The following is a 16,820-nucleotide window of genomic DNA, read 5'->3' as shown; positions in this document are numbered from 1 at the left end:
GTGACACTTTTAAAGATGACTGGAAAAAGCTTCATTTTGCTTTGAACAGGATGTACTCTCATCAACAGCATCAGTTCTTTTACATTTCAGATTAAACCAGTGATCCATTTTGAGATTGAGCCAAAATGTATTGTTATGAGACTTACTGCAATAAGATCAAAAAGTCACTTTACCCAGCAATAATCAAACCGTTTTATTAGCAGAAATCGAAGAAACATGATCACAAAGTCCATTCGAACACTCATTCACACTGACACACACTGATTGACTCAGAAACTCTCTTCCCGCAGCTTCTGATTGTGCAGTAGCAAGAAATGTCACTTGCTGTCTCTCAGCCACTAAGCATCATTCACTTGCATGCTCTTTCTATGTCCAGAAATATTAAACAGATATTTGCTATCAAACAGTTATTTTCATAACCATTTTTAAAATTTCTGTTTGTTTTTAATGGAGGTGGTAGGTTAGAAAAGCCGAGTATTACACAAAGAAGCAAGGGAAATTAAGATTTCTTTCTTTCTTTCTTTCTTTCTTTCTTTCTTTCTTTCTTTCTTTCTTTCTTTCTTTCTTTCTTTCTTTCTTTCTTTCTTTCTTTCTTTCTTTCTTTCTTTCTTTCTTTCTTTCTTTCTTTCTTTCTTTCTTTCTTTCTATTTTAACTGCAAATGATCATAACATTTCTTCCAAGTCTTTGCAGAACCCCTGTGAGGATATTGCAGGCCTTCTGGGGGTCCACAGACCACAGGTTAAAAATCTATGGAATAAGGGATAGCTGTGTGAAACAATGTGGCTCCCTAGAAATACCTGGTTATGTTGGAAACAGGATATTGGACTAGATGGACTTTCAATTTGATCTAGCAGGACTCCTCATTTGTTGTTATACTCAGTTGCACAAATCTGAAACTGAAAATGAGTGAGTATATACCTTTTTCATGCTAGAGAGAAGCAAAGAGACAGCAGGACAGTACTCCAGTCATGGAAATGAGCTCCTACCTTTGTAAACTGGCTGTATTTTTTAAAATATTTTTTTAAATTTCATATCAGGGTAGGGAATGGAAGAGGAACAATCAGAATAAAGATAGAAGGGGTGTGAGATTGAAAAGGTACCTTGTTGTTGTTTACTCGCTTTGACTGATACTGATTTATATGGATATTTCAATCCAGTCTTTCTCTGATATACTGATATTCAAATTAGTTTCCCATGTTATTTTAGATCCTATACCCCTGGGAAATGCTTTCTCAACCATAACGAAGCATCGGATTTGATTCTGATCATCCGCCCTCCCATGCCCAAGGTGTTGAGCCTCTGGAGGGATCCACCGCCGTTCATGCTCATCTTGGCAGTTCTATCAGCTCACACTCCCCCCCAGTTTGGGCACGCGAGCCCAAAAAGGTTTGGCAACACCTGCACCTTCACCTTCAGATCATGACGACTTTATCTCATCTGCAGAATCCGATTGAGATCAAGAACTTCTATCTGAAATGTCTGAGGAAACTCAGGTGGATGGAAGGATGCCTGAGTCAGATGCTGGCGATCCTCATCTATGTTCCCCCTCTGAGGATTTTTCCTCGTATGGCAATATGATTTCTTGAATGGCCAAAGCTATCAAGTTGGAGGTGGAACAGCCTCCACCTCCTCAAGATGACAGTTTTTGGTGACATTAATCAGGAGCGCTTCCGGCCTTTGAGCCTTGCTTTCATCCCAGCTTTAATGGATTTGGTTAAAGAATCATGGAATTTAGCTTCATCTTCCAAACAAGTGACTAGACGAGTTGAAAACCATTACCATACACATGGTGATGAGTCTAATTTCCTTAGTAAACATCCTACACCTAACTCCATAATAGTTCAATCAAACATTTCCAAAACTGGAGGAAAGGCCAAAATCACTCCAACGAATAGAGAGGGCAGGAAACTAGACGTATTGGGTCAACGGATGTACTCCTTCGCTAACTTGTTAGTTCATTATATACCTTGTTTGATCAGGATTTTTATGTTGCTCTAACAGACTTTTTATTTTATTTTCCACGTTTTCTTGCAATCCATTTCTTTTTTTCTTTTAATCTAGAGCTTTCCATAATGAATTTTCCTTGTAAAACTACTTTTAGAGTGTCCCACAACAATGCAAGTTTCATTCCTTCTTTATCTTTTGTTTCATAAAAAAATCTTTATATCTTCCTTTATTTTTCTAATAATTTCTGTATTTAAACATATATTAGAACTTAATCTCCCGATTTTAGGGCTTTTTAAAACTTCTTTATTAGACCAAAGAACTTTTATTGGCGCATGATCAGGTGTCATGGTAGGGGCAAAATGTATATTCTCTATATGGGATAACAAATTTTCTGAAATAAAAATATGATCTATTCTTGAATAAGCGTCATATTTTTTGAAAAAAAGTATGATCTTTCATTTTAGGATTTAAATATCTCCATCCATCTATTAAACTGGCTTTGTAAATTAGTTTTCTAATTTTAATTCCACCACTTGACACCTTTCTTTTTTTGATGTTGTATCTAACTTTTGACTTTAAATACAGTTTGTGGCCTCTCCCAAAATAATATCAGCTCAGGCAATTTTTTTACCTCCCTCAATAATTTTTGCATAAATATTGCTTGCCCTGAATTAGGGGCATAATAAGAATCTATAGTCAGCAATTTATTTTTTACCTTTCCTTTCACTAGAACATATCTTCCATTGGGATCTCTTAATTAGTCCATCACTTCAAATTTTAAATTTTTCCTAAGGATTATAGCCACTCCTCTCGATTTAGTTGTCCAATTTGCAGTATACTGATCTCCTAGCATTGGGTGCTTAATAATATCTTTTTTGTTGTTGCTTTTTTGCTGTGTTTCCCGTAAAAACAGAACATCTACCCCCAGTTTTTGAATAGTTTTCATAACACTGTACCTTTTAACTGGCGAGCCAAGACAATTTGTGTTGTAATATATTAAGATTGTCTAACATTACATACATTTATTATATAAGTTATACTTCTAATCAGTCTAGTTTTCTGAAATATTTTACTACTACTACATGCCTTATAATTATACACATCTCTTTCTAAATTGCATTGTCTATCTAAGGTCTCCCTTGTTCCCTCCCTCCACCTCTTCCCTTGTATCCCCCCTCCCTTTCCTCCCTCTCACCCCACCTCCCTCTCACCCCACTATAGGCTGTGAGATAAAACCTCCAGCTCATAATAATCTGAGCTTAGCCTTGTGTGGTGATGTGAAGCCAGTGGAAGCACTCAACTCTCCTAAGAGAATGCTGAGGCCGGAACAGAGAGGGTATTGGGTTCAGCGTACCCCTATAAAAGCTGTAATGAGTCCTTCTTACAGCCAGGCCATCACACTAACACCCATTTCCCAGGTCTGTTCCCAATTAGCAATTAACTAAGAAAACCAAAGATAAAACCATGAGTCTCAGAGTCTGCCAATACCAGCAAAACTCAGGTAATTAATTGGACTCAGTAGCATACTTGTGGCCTAAAAAGAAAAGTACATTAACCAGGTTATCTGCTCAAGAGACCAAACATAAGTTCTTAAGTATTATTGTTTTATTAGAAAAATAAAGAATTAGAGATATTCAGTTTGTTGCAAAGCATAGCATTCAAATAGATTTCCATAAACTAAGGTAGCTAGAAACATAGCAAATCCCAGCTAAAAAAATAAAATAAGAAAACTCTAATAGCTAGAAAGGTGGGTAAGGCAGAGCCCCCCTTTCTCTACCCTTTGCAATGAACTACATCCTAGCAATCGCAATGGGAACTCCAAAGTCCATTCAAAGATCTAAAATCCAAGGTAAAATCCAAAAATCCATAAAGATCAAAAAGTCCTCTCTCTGTGTCACCATCCTGCCATTTTCTTCACATGCTAGAACCACCTTCTTCTTCATTCTCCACTGATGTAAGCCAATCAGGACGAAGGACTGTCTCATCTCTCTCCACCTCCTTTTCTCATGGGATGTGCAGGTGTTGTTGACATTCCTCTGGATGTTGTGTCTTTGGCCCTTATCATCTCTGGCCAAGGTTGCTACATGGAAAATTCCAACTAGCTCTAAGAGAAAACAACTTCTCGAAGCATCTAGTTACATGACACACAGACTAAGATGGATACCTTCTTCACCATTCCATGACTACAAATCCGATTTAGAAATTACATTCTAGCTTCAATAACCTAAACCATGACAGCCAGGAGCTGTACAGGCCTCTGCGGGAAGATCGCCCCGTCTCACCACCCACTCTTGCCCTACAATTTTATATTAAGTTTGACATTTTCTTAACTCATGGATATATCATACTTGTGTCTATGTCCTACTGTATTCACTATCTATTACATATTTTATTTAACTACTTACACACTTAAACACTATTTCTTATTTATATCTTAAACTTGTATAAGCACTGTTAGCTAATATTACATTGTATTACATTACATTATGTTTTCTTCTCTTTTAAATAAGAAATCATCTTACATAGTTTCTGAAACCATATGTTTAGCAAACAGCAGGTGTCTCATGATTTTAATCCTTGCTGTCTGTTGGGAGTAAATAATCTTTATTGCTTCAACGAAGTTCTGTCCTACCCCCATTTCTTCCAACTGAGATGTCATAAAGTTCCAGTTTACATTATCAAAGGCTTTCTCCACGTCGAAGAGGATTTCCATCTGTTTGTCAGGATGCGCTTCATAGTACTCCAGGAAGTTGATGTGATTTCTCACATTTGATCTTATATGTCTCTTTGGGAGGAATCCTGCCTGATCCTGATTAATAACTTCAACCAATGCTATCTTTAATCTTGTTGCCAATATTGTTGCAAATATTTTATAGTCTACATTCAAGACAGATATTTGTCTATAATTCAATACTTCCTCCACACTTGTATCCTCTTTATGTATAATAGTAATGACCGCTTCCCTCCATGTTTTGTGAATTTTTCTCTCTCGATGTCATTTTTTAAAATGGAATAGCCAGGACATCTTCAAATTCTCTATAATACTCTGCAGGTATCCCATCACCTCCTGATGAATTCATTGTTTTCTGTTTTGCAAATGCCTCTGAAACGTGATGCATCGAATATGGCTGGTTCAGAATTTCCTGTTGATAATTTAATATGATTTTTCCTTTTAATATATTTTCTCTATTCTTTGGGTGGCACGCCTACCTCTGTAAATAACTTTGTGTAGAATTCCTCCACAATTCTCCTAAGTTCTCCAGGGCCTGTGACAACCTCTCCATTTTGGTTTTTAAGGTTTAAATTGAAAATTTTGGACCTTTCCTTTTTCAACTTATAAGCCATCCGTCTCCCTACTTTATTGGCATTTTCAAAGTATGTTTGCTTTGCAAATTTCAATTCATTTGCTAAGTCTTCTGTTATTAAAGTATTCGGTTTATGTTGTGCAACTTGAATCTGTTTTAATTGTGACGTTGTTGGATTTTGCTTCAGTTGTGCCTCTGCTTTCCTTAATTCTACTTCAAGTTCTTTATATTTTTTTCCTTTTCCTCCTCTTTGTTGTTGTAATTCTAATGACAATGCCTCGGAAAACTGCTTTGCTGGCTTCCCATATCATCTCTGATGACATTCCCTGTGTAGAATTTCTCTGAAAATAGTCTGTCATTTCTTCCCTGAAAGTCTTCACTACTTCTTCATCTGTTTGCATTTAATCTCCACTGTGATGGTTGTTTATATGCCTGAAGTTCAAATGTTACTGTACAATGGTCTGACATTGTTCTGGGCAATATCTGTGTTTCCTGTATTTTATCCATCTGTGTTCTGGGAATCCAACATGCATCAATTCTTGACCAAGATTGATGCCTATCTGAAAAGAAGGTGTAGTCTGTAGATTTCGGATATCTTCTCCATACGTCAACCAGAGATAGCTCATTTGCAAGCAAGAGGAATGCTTTTGGTAATGAAGTGTGGCTTTCTTTTTTATTTGTTTTACTAGAGTTCAGTTCTCTTGTCGAATACTGCATTAAAATCTCCTACAATACAGCATTCCTCATATTCTCCAAAACTTGTCCCCTTATTTAATTTTTCAAAAAACTCTTTCTGATTAGAATTGGGGGCATAAATGTTAATAATCAATACTCTTCGTTCATTCGTTTAGTCGTTTAGTCGTGTCCGACTCTTCGTGACCCCATGGACCAGAGCACGCCAGGCCCTCCTATCTTCCACTGCCTCCCGGAGATGGGTCAGATTCATGTTGGTTGCTTCGGTGACACTGTCCAACCATCTCATCCTTTGTTGTCCCCTTCTCCTCTTGCCTTCACACTTTCCCAACATTAAGGTCTTTTCCAGGGGGTCCTCTCTTCTCATGAGATGGCCAAAGTATTGGAGCCTCAGCTTCAGGATCTGTCCTGTCTAAGAACTGTTCAGCCATCATGGTCGAGTTGATATTATATCTCTCTGCTTGGTATTCACATATTAAAGCTTTTGGATTTAACCATTGTAGCGGATTCCAAAAGATGACGTCATTCCTGCCTGTCAATCAGAGGATAGAGCAGGAGGGGCGGAGTCAGGATGACAGTTAGACAGCTGGAAGAGACAGTTAAAACAGAGTTGGAATAAGATAGGGATAGAGAGAAGTAGGGACAAGAAGTTATTGAGAGAGTGTTAGGGTTTAGGAATAGATTATAGGGGTTAGGAAACAGAACTGAACAGTTTACATCATATTGAACAAGCAGGAATGAACGCATAAGCATAATATGAATAATACCAGTGACTGAGTACATGATTTAATATAATTGAACACCTGAAACAGTTATATTTGATTCTCCTTATAATTTTTGTTCTTTAATAAAAGAAAGCTTGATTAAACCCCTTGATTCCTAAATTCTTTGAGTAGCTCCTAAGTCTGTGGGAATCATATTGGTATTAAGAGAATACCTGGTGGCAGCGAAAAGGGCGTGTTTACCTTTGTGGAACCCAGAGAAACAAGGGACCACAAGGGGGATCGCCACAAGTGGTGGCAGCGTAGTGGGATTCGAAAGATAATCCAGTGAGCCAAAAGATTTCAGTAAACCAGAGAAAACTTGAATTTCCTGAGCATAGGGAACCTAGTAGCCTGGTGCTGCCAGGGCAGGAGTGGGACCCTTGAAAGTCGCTTGGTGAAAAGCTTAAAAAGGGACTCTGAGGCAGACCAGAGAGAGACTACAGAAAGTGGAAGCTCTGAGGAAAATTCAACAGTTTAAGGTTTACCTCAAGATTGTGAAAGACCAGGGGGGCTAGCTTTGGGGTCCTAGGCTCTGAGAAGAGAGGGCTGAGGGGACTAGAAGCGGAAGCCGGGGTCAAAACACAGATCTGAGGGAAACAGAAACAAGCAGAGAAGCTTGGAAGTCAGAAAAATAAACAGGTGTGTGGCTGAGAGCCAAACAGAAACAGTGTATCCCACAAGGAGCTCAGGCAGGGTGCCTGGAATAACAAAGTAGCGAAGCAAGCCTAGAGCAGGTTGTCTGATTGAGTCTCCCAGTGAAAACTTTGAGCAGTACATCTGTGGTAATGTACCGGACCTCACAAAGCAAAGTGTACTGTTACTTAAACCTGTTTCTTTAAGAGACAGGTTTAAGTAACAATGCCCTTCGCTTTGTGAGAAGATGTGGTTTCTATGGAGATCCAGAGTACAGATAGGACTAGCTTTGAGAACTTAATGTCTTTTCTACAGTGTGTTTGAGGTTTATGTTGCTGTTGACAGTTGTTGTTTTTAATGTTCTCTATTTGTGTGTGTGTCTATGTGTGTTTAATTCTCTTACCCTGTGTAAACTCCATACAGATTACTACTAAACGCACTTCTTCCTCTCTCTCTCTCTCTCTCTCTCTCTCTCTCTCTCTCTCTCTCTCTCTCTTTTTTTTTTTTTTTTTGCCTTCATAGTTCTTAGCTTCCTTTGCATATATTGCTACTGGGTCCAGTTAGAGCCTGTCCACACTAACATAGATATGATCTATGGATCATTGAGTGCATAGTTTGGCTCAGAAAAAAAAGCTCACATCCACTTGTGTTTGTATTTAAATCAAGTCATCCTTCCCCTTTAAGAGTTGTCAGGGACCTTTCTGGCTCAGTGGTAGGGTGTGTTTTTCTTTTCTTTTCTTTTCTTTTCTTTTCTTTTCTTTTCTTTTCTTTTCTTTTCTTTTCTTTTCTTTTCTTTTCTTTTCTTTTCTTTTCTTTTCTTTCTTTCTTTCTTTCTTTCTTTCTTTCTTTCTTTCTTTCTTTCTTTCTTTCTTTCTTTCTTTCTTTCTTTCTTTCTTTCTTTCTTTCTTTCTTTCTTTCTTTCTTTCTTTCTTTCTTTCTTTCTTTCTTTCTTTCTTTCTTTCTTTCTTTCTTTCTTTCTTTCTTTCTTTCTTTCTTTCTTTCTTTCTTTCTTTCTTTCTTTCTTTCTTTCTTTCTTTCTTTCTTTCTTTCTTTCTTTCTTTCTTTCTTTCTTTGCATGCTCTGTTTAGCCAAGTGAAAGCATCCTCCAGCAGCCTCAGTACTGTGGTTTAAGTGAAGCATTTCTCCTGTTCTATGAAGAAGAGAAAATACAAGTTGCTTTTCAAGGAAATAACTGTGTTACTGTGTTGTAACAAAGACAACCAGGAAACAGAGTGCTGTCCTCTGAAGATGCCGGCCACAGAGACTGGCGAAACATTAGGAAGAACAACCATCAGAACACGGCCAAAGAGCCCAAAAAAACCACCACAACAACCAAGAAACCTATAGCCCCTTTCAGACTAACACGTTGTATTTGGCACAAGCATTTGTGGCCACAGCCCACCTTTACAGAGGCGTAGAGCACAATTTTCAAGCCACAGGCTTATATGCATTCTGGTTATAGCTGTGGGTCAGAATGAAAACTACAACAGGATTACTGACACTCATGATACATTTTCAGTGGCCTCTTCAGCATGAACATTCTGGCAATAGTACAGTTATTTACACAAGGTGATTACTGGATAGGATTTTTGGATTTATTGGACTACAAATCCCATGATTCTCCATTCTGGGATATCAACCTGACCAACGGACACCTAAATGTGGCTCACTTGGAAGAAAGGCTTCAGCTGGAAGATTTTAAGGTTTAACTAAGCCTACTTCTGCCTAAGCTTCCTGTGCCTGCCCCATTTGAGGCCTTTCTCTCAGGTGAGGCACATCCAAGTGGCTGTCAGGTAGAACTTCGAGAAGAGAGAATTATGGGATTTGTACTCCAACAAATCTGAAATTTTCATTCCTGTCAATTACCCTCTGAGGTGTTGGAGTAACAGTTTCCACTTACAAGAGAGTATTTCAGCTTGAAAGCAGATCGATGATCTGTATACCTGATGGAAAAAATCTTTTAAGGTATATTCTGAGGATGGCCAATATGTGGGTCCCCAAGACCTTCAGTACCTGGGGTCTTACATTACCATGAAACCCAAAACTGTTTTTAAAAAATTTGTTGAAAATTTGACTTGTGCCCTTTGGGTATTAAAGGGGACAAATTTTCAGTGTTTCGTGGGTACTTAACCTCTCCTCAACCCCCACCTCAGTTTTAAAATATTTTAAAACATTTGGCCACTAGAGGGTGTAAACAGATTTTTAAAGACCCCTGATCCCCGGACAAAAGTAGATGCAGGTGATACCTAATCTCATTGGAGCAGCTGTGGATGCAGCCCTCCAAATTCCAGGGATGGGCATGTGTAGCCCCCCCCCGAGTTTTGGAGATTGCCCACCCCTGCTATACACAAGCTCCCCATGAATGACCTTTTCAATACAGATTATGAGATTTAAAGTGCCTATCTTTGTTTAATTTTTCCAACAGGACTATGAGACAAAACAGATCACTCCTGCCTTCAGCTAAAAATGACACTCTCCAGTAAGCATAAAACCACTGCTTTAATACCTCTAGGGTAACTGAATTGTGTAACTGACTTTCTTGTTACGAGGATGTTTATGCTCGCTAGGGTTCTTGTAATTTAGCACCTGTGTTAATAATATAATTCTCATTTTCTGTATCTCATTTTATTCTGTCCAACATCCATGACTAAAGCCATGGTGCATATGGCTGGAGCATATGCAAGCAGTGGTCCTGGAGCAACATTAACTTGTGCATTCAGCCGTTTGAATCCCAGAATGATTATCTAAGCACACTTCCCCCTTTGAAAAGGAATCACCTCCACATTTCAAGAAAATGAGAAACCTTGTGTTTATTAGAGAACTAAACTTGGCATAGGAAACATGATTAGGTATCCTAGTTCTAGCTACCCAAGAGTATGGTTACACTATGAAAATAAATTAATAGCTTGATCAGTTATTTTAAAATCAGGTTTAAATCTCATAGTAGTCACGTGGTATTTGGGTCAGTGTGTTGCGTCCTCTTGGGAAAACTAAGCTGTTTTTAAGATCTACTCTATATTGGTAGAGAAGGCAACGTTAGCTGTAAAAATCCTTGCAACTGAGGCTTTGTCCTGTGCCACTGTCCTTTTAAGAGTGCTTCTGCTGTTCCCTGGGAGGTAGAGAGAAACAGCATTTAGGAAAACAGGCAGAGAGAGAGAGAGAGGAGAGAGTGCTGCTAGGAACTGAAAGGAGAAAGAAGCCGGTGCATGGCTTCTGAAAATATTCTGGCCCTTTTAAGTTCCAAAAAACACCAACCCAGGATGGACTGTGGATGTCTTACAGGTTGATTCCCTTTGACCTGACAGGAAGCAGGCATTTTCCTCCTTCCATCTTAAACACTCACCACTGTCACTGCCCTTTTCAAAAAGTTTCCAAATAAGCAAGGAGGGGACCTTGCAAGACTTGATCTGTCCCAAACCACTGTCAAATCATATAGGTCCTATTTGTACCCTTACACTACACCACAGAAATTACGGATCCTTCAGTGCACGGCTTTGCAGTGGTGCAAAAACACTGATCCAAGACACAGGTCCTCATGGATCCAGATTATTTTACATTAGATTTGCCCCCAAACCATGGTCATATCGTAGACCTAATCTGTACTCACAGACTACAGCATACAAATCAAGAGTCTTTGGATGTATAGCTTTGAGGTGGCACAAAAACATTTTTATCATGTGGATCCCCAAACACTGTCCAATCTGTGGGCAGAAAAGGGCCATTGAAGAGTGGTTTGGGGATGATCCCATATAATAATCATGTGGACCCATGGTTTTGTACAATGGCAAAGCTGAACACCCAAGGACCCTTGAATTCTGTATTGTAGTCTGTGGGTATAAATGGGGCTTATGACTTGACAATGGTTTGGAGCAGATCCCATGAAAAAATCATGTGGATTCATGAGAATCTCTGCCTTGGATCAGTGTTTTCACAAGACTACAAAGCCATGTACTGATGGATCCATGATTTCTCTTGTGCAGTGTATGCATACAAATGGGACCTATAATTTGACAGTGGTTTAGGGCAGATCCCAAATACAAATCATGTGCATTTGTGCCTCGGTTTCATGTTTTTGTGCCACTGCAAAGCCATGAGCTGAATGACCCTTGATTTCTGTGTTGCAATCTGTGGGCTCAAATTAGGCCCCACTGCAAAGCCAGGTCTTTGCTCCTCACTTAGGCTACACATCTCACCTGCCTCTTGCCTCTGACCCTGCACCCCAAGCTTTCCCATTTGCCTACATTACACTTTGTTAAAATACAGTGAGTGATGGGAATGGCAAATCCCACAGACACAATTTACACTGACAGAGGCATTCTCACATTCAAAATGATTCAAGCTAAATCAGTTTCCTCCTCAGTAAAATACCTCATTTCCTGGCAAAAATACATGTTTCAAGGTGGGGGAAAATCTTAGCTTCCATGTACATCACGCAGTCACTAGAGATGGGCAGAGGTTTGTGCCTGTTTGTAACCGTGCCACCACATGATACATGTGTTCCTTTCTCCCACCTCCCCAGCTGGATTTTCCCATTCACTAGCCTGCATGTGCTCCTCCCCTCCTCCTCTTCAGCTCTTCAGCCAGCCTCCGGCAGGAACACGGGCTTCCTTGCCTTGCCTCCTTGGCTGATCACCCACGCAGACAAGGAGGCAGGACAGGCAAGTCCATGCTCCTTCCGGGGACTGGCTGAACAACTGAAGAGAAGGAGGTGAGGAGCATATGCCGGCTGGTCAGTGGGGGAATCCAGCTGGGGAGGTGGGGGAAGGGAGTATGTGGCACCAGCCCAAACCACTGTACCAGGGTTTGTGCCCATCTCTAGTAGCCATCTTTTAAAAAATTGATTTAAAACATGCTAAAACCAATTCAAATACAAGTTTTTTTCCCCCTAATGTAACCTCACTCTAATTTGGAAATTTCAGGAGCTATGTCCTTTCATCTCCAGAGAATAAATTATAGATGTCCCCTCTTTGGAAGGACCAGAGAGAAGTGTGAGAAGGAAGGAAGTGACACCCATAAGAGAGTAGCAATCATGAGAGTAGCAGTCTAAGGCCAAAAGACAGTCAGGGCAGGAAAAAGACTCTCTAGGAAACCTGAGGAAGTTCCCTCCCCCTTCCTTCTCTACTCAAAGGCATGCATCTTCTCAAGTATAAATTGAATTGCATCCTGACACTTCCAACACATATAAGCCTGTTGCTTGACTACTATACCAACTGCATCTGAAGAAGTGGGCTGTTTATGAAAGTTCATGCCCCTCCCCAAAAGGATAGTCTTTGATATTACAGAACTCTCAATTGTATTTACAATTCAATTGCGGCATAATATTGTTCCTGGGTGGAGAGAGATATTTCTGGTTTTGGGCAGGGAGTTAGATTTAAAACTCTTCCAAATCCATAACTTTATGAGTGTAGGTCTTGTATCTAAACTGAGAATATAAGCACATTTAAACATTGATACATCACAATTTGGGGAAATTCAGGCCTTTAAGGTGTAGTATTATTTCTTAAATGCTGCTTAAGAAATGCATAGTGTAATTAAGAGGATTTCTTATCTTGCTGAAATATTTAATATTCTTTCTCCTTGTGGTTTTTAAGTCAAGCAGGAAAAAAGACATCTGAAGGCAAAACAGGCAATTTCCTCTGAGGTCAAGGAACTCTGCTGCTTTTTGCACTGGAGTGATTGAATGATCTAATCATATTTATTGCAGAATTTCCTGCTCCCAATGTAGACTGATAGTTGGAAAGTGAAATTTGAGCATAATTCACAGGAGGTAGCTATTTTAGAAGTCATTTTAGCAGGGTTTTTTTGCTATACAGTAATTGGCACACAGTTTTGAAGCTAACTAGCAGATTTATTTATGGCAGTTAATAAAAGAGTATTCCTTGATTTTATACTGAATCAAAGTGTTATGTTGATGGATGTTTCAACTAGCTGTTGCTTTGCCTTTTTAGTGTCCCTCCCCTTTATTTTTTCCTTATTGTGTATTGTCATTTGGTTCCTTTGTGCACATGTGCTGCTAACCAGAGTGGTCGACCAGGCCAGATGGGTGGGATATAAATCAAATAAATAAATAAATAAATAAATAAATAAATGAATGAATGAATGAATGAATGAATGAATGAATGAATGAATGAATGAATAAATAAATAAATAAATAAATAAATAAATAAATAAATAAAGTGCTAAACTTTTACTGGAAAGGCAGGCTTTAAAATTTCATAAACACTCCCTCCCCTTTTTGTTTTTACACAGTTTCTTGTCACATATTGAGCTGTCCAAGTTATATTCTTGAACTATCATCATTCATTTAAGTGAGTGCACACTACAACATCTTTGGCACATTGGATGCTACATTAACAATTAGAAATAGGAAGTGCTATTTTGATTTTTCAGTTCAGACTCTAAAACAAAATAACTTTGACAACTCACTACAAAGTAGCAGAACTAAACCTCACTGTATGAAGGGTTTACTGTGTGGAGAAACAAATACAGTATCTGCCATGGTCAGCTCTGGGTTGTTGTTGTTTTCATTTTTAGCAGATTGCACAGTCTCTATCTGGACAGGAACTCCTTAATCACACTGGTTCCTGCTTTGGTAATCTCTAGGATCAATTACTACAATGCTCTCTATTTGAGAGCAAATTAAGCATCCACACAGACTTCAGAATAGAGTGATCAGGAACATTCCCAGTCACACCAAATAAACTACAGCCCTAGTGCTGTGCCAAAAAGAAGCAAAACAGCTCACAAAATGAATGGGATGGATCACTCTTACTTGATCACACATGGTCACCAGAAAATAGGGAGAGCCAAAATGCTCCAAAAGCAAACCAAATAGTGAGCTGTATGCTTATCTGATTGCCCCCTCAGTATGATTGCTCTTATTTAACCTCAGTTTGCTCATGTGTGGGACCCTGTGCATGCTCACTTCCTTTCATGTTTGCTCGTAAGCCAGAAAATATGTAAAATCCAAACTCTTGGAAGAAGATATAGATCCAAAAGCAAAAAGTTTTGTAAGAAATTTCTGTACCATTTTATTCAGTAGATTTATTCAGTCAACAAGATCAACACAAATTTAAACAGCTTCTTATGCCAAAGTAGCACTGACAAATCATTGATAATGTTGCTGCAGAGCATAAATAATAATGTCAACAGAGCAGAGCTGAGTTGGCTCATGACCCACCAAAAATATGAAAAATATCCATCTTTGCAAAGAGACAAATTGCAAACAATGTGTTATCTTAATGCATTTTAACTTAACATTTCAGCTTCAGCTGGGAAGGCCACATTGAATATTAGGAATAGAGGCTGTCTAAAAATGTCTAATGAACAAAAATAACAATACAAAAAACTCATTGCCATGTCAAGCTTCTTAGCACAACCCAAAAGCAAAAAACAAAAAATTTAACAATTCCTGAAAATTTTAGCAGCAGTGTCTGTCAGGGCAGAGAGACATGCTTCCCCACTGAGATCTGCCAGTGTCTTTGTGAGAGCCTACTGTATGATCAAGCATATACCTCAAAGAAGGTTAGGTACACCTCCTGCCCAATTCCAGACATACATCCAATGGGCTTGTCATTGTTTCCTTAATGCCTGCTTCTCGTTCTCTCCCTCTGTACCTCACCCCATACATTGGTAGCTTGTTTTAGTACCTTCTAATTCTTGAGTCACTTATAATAAAACCTGACCACCTTTTCCAGAAGCCAAGATGATCTATATCAAGATTGGTGGGTCAAGTACCATGTCTGCTGTCTGCCACTAGAATGTGTCAATGCTCTCCAGAACTCACACATTTACTTCCGGAGAGGGCAGATATATTCCTGCCAAACTCCATTTACAAGCACTTCCTTGCCACATTTTTAAAATCTTCATCTGAGGGCTAATTTATGTCCCAAAACTGAAAGGAACTAGTTTGATGGGAACACAGGATGAGGCCTTTTTAAGTGACAGCATTATGACTGTGAGGCTATCTCCCATGGGGAATTAAACTACAGTGGTGCCTCACTTGATGAGGATAATCCGTTCTAGCAAAATCGCTGTAGAACGAAATTCTTGTCAAGCAAAATGAAAAAGCCCATTGAAATGCATTGAAAACCGGTTCAATGCGTTCCAATGGTGGAAATACCTCAGCATCCAGCGAAGATACTCCATAGGGCGGCCATTTTCTGCTCCCTGTATAGCAAGGAATTCATCCTAAAACACGCCAGGGAGCCATTTTACACAGCGAGGAGTCATTTTGAAAGCCCGGCGATCAGCTGTTTCGATCATCATTAAGCGAAAAATCGGTTCCCGAAGCAGGGAACCAATCATCATGAAGCGATATTTCCCTATTAAAACATTGTTTTGCAATCACAAAAGCGATCACAAAACCTTCATTGTTAAGTGATTTCCTCGTCTAACGAGGTAATCGTCAAGCGGGGCACCACTGTAGTTCAAAAATATTGAGCTTCCAGACATTTCCACCTAGTATTTCCCATTAGCCTTATACAGCTGTTGCTGTTACTATGGTCTTTGTGTCAGCAACACATTCTTTTATACGAAGCTTCAACACAGAGTTTCCTGGAAACATCCAAGATCCAAGCACTGGCATCAGTGATCCTCACAAGACATTCTAGCCTTCCTAGTATTACGATCACATACAGTTATCAGGGTGCTGATTGCAATACTGATCACTCCCTGGTGTGTAACAGAGTAAAACTGTGAGCAAAGAGATTGTATCACATCAAAAAAGAAGGAAAACCACGTATTGACATCAGCAAGACTCATGATCAAAGAAAAGTGGATGAATTTGCCAAAGCCCTTGAGGAAACCCTTCCAGGCCCGGTTTAGGCAAATGCACCTGAAAAAATGGGAACATTTCAAGAACACTTTATAACACCCCCTTGGTCACGCCGATAGAGGGACCGGAGGGATCCAATCATCGAGGCGGGGCTTTGGCAACTTGCCCGGATTAACGCATGACATCGGGTGGCCGGATGCAAGGACGGCTAAGGGGCGTGGGCAGGTCAGAGGGCATTTAAAGGGGGTTCCCCCTTTGTTCTCCAGCAGCCATTGCTGAACTGGCAAGGGGGAAGGTAGCCGGTCGTCCTTGGTGCGAGCGCTTAAGCACGTGCGCACGCGGAGGTGGCTTACGGCCGTTACCCCTCTTCCAGAGCAGTGTGTGCAAGAGCCGGGCATTAGTTACGAGCAGCAAACCAGGGTGCAGAGAAGGGCGAGACGCAGCGGAACAACGGATAGGGAGGGGAGCATCGGCTCCCATCCCATGGTGATACCATCGGCGGGCATCCCCCCCTGTTAGCTTTGGTGGGAGGGATAGGAACAGACAGTTCACGGGGCCAGAAGAGGACATCCCCTTGGTTTCAGGCTACCCCCCACCAACCCCCCCTTTTCCCCCTTCCCCTGTGCGCCCAGCGCAAGAGGCGTTCTCGCTGCCCACTCCTTGTTACGCCAGTGGATTCCATTCCCTCCAGCAAGCCAGGA

General features: G+C 39.9%; 1 protein-coding gene across 1 annotated transcript in view; it reads right to left on the bottom strand.

The window, feature by feature from the left end:
* DHX15 (DEAH-box helicase 15) overlaps positions 1-16,820 on the bottom strand; it is a 382,063-nt gene that overhangs the window by 91,154 nt on the left and 274,089 nt on the right. The gene's annotated exons all lie outside the window — the stretch shown is intronic.

The sequence above is a fragment of the Pogona vitticeps genome, chromosome 5, assembly GCF_051106095.1.
Source record: "Pogona vitticeps strain Pit_001003342236 chromosome 5, PviZW2.1, whole genome shotgun sequence".
Lineage (NCBI taxonomy): Eukaryota > Metazoa > Chordata > Lepidosauria > Squamata > Agamidae > Pogona > Pogona vitticeps.
Note: the sequence above shows the minus strand (reverse complement) of the source record. Positions and strands in the feature narration are given on the sequence as shown.